At 44.7% G+C, this 809-nt stretch overlaps 1 protein-coding gene across 1 annotated transcript in view; it reads right to left on the bottom strand.

Moving 5' to 3' along the window:
- The window catches only part of LOC119584971 (microtubule-associated protein futsch-like), a gene marked incomplete at its 5' end in the record, with an annotated part of 346,977 nt that overhangs the window by 13,938 nt on the left and 332,230 nt on the right, over nucleotides 1–809 (bottom strand).

Raw genomic sequence — 809 nt, forward strand, 5'->3', positions numbered from 1 at the left:
ACGAGCATAAAAACCGCGGAATGCAGACGCAGAGGGACGCACGTGGGGGAAAACAAGGGAGATTATGAAAACTATTTTACCGGCATTCTGGCTAGAGAATGTATGAGTGCCATTTAAACGTCTTTTGGGATTTCAGAAACAAATAAACAAGGAGCGAGGAATAGAATGCAACGGATTTCAGGAGATTTTTCTAAACGAGCTTAGTGTGTTTGTACACGTACGTACGCATCTATTTATATGAACGTTTATCTGTCTGCCAGTCTGTCTGTTTATCTAAGTATACATGTGTGTTTTGAGGACGTGCGCGCGCATACTGAAATGGTATTGGGAAACGAATCTCTGAATATTGACAATACGAAAGCACCGACAGCGCCTTCCAGGGAGACAAATGTCGCTCGGAAAGTGTTAACTTGGATCACGTGAATAACTGATGACGCCTCTGATTGATCGCGGAGGCGGTCGTCCGCGGACACAAAACATTTTGTTTTTTTCCTCCTCGAGTTTTACACATACATTTCGCCAAGACTTGACTTGCTTCAATCAGCGGCCGCTATGAGTTTTCCACAAGATCGGGGAGAGAAAAAAATATATAAATACATCTTTGTTAGTAAGAAGCGAATCCTTTTTGTTTTATGTACAGTTGACGGCAGGACCGAGCCGCGAGTCAGTGAAGTGATGGTCACCGGGTTTCCAGCGTGACCGTTGATGCAGATTGAGTAGTCGTGTTTATTTACAGATAGAGTATTTACATGGGCTGTCTCGGTCAGGTGCAAGGGGCAAGGCTGCGAGGCGGACAATGCATTTCCTCG

This window comes from Penaeus monodon, chromosome 19, assembly GCF_015228065.2.
Source record: "Penaeus monodon isolate SGIC_2016 chromosome 19, NSTDA_Pmon_1, whole genome shotgun sequence".
Lineage (NCBI taxonomy): Eukaryota > Metazoa > Arthropoda > Malacostraca > Decapoda > Penaeidae > Penaeus > Penaeus monodon.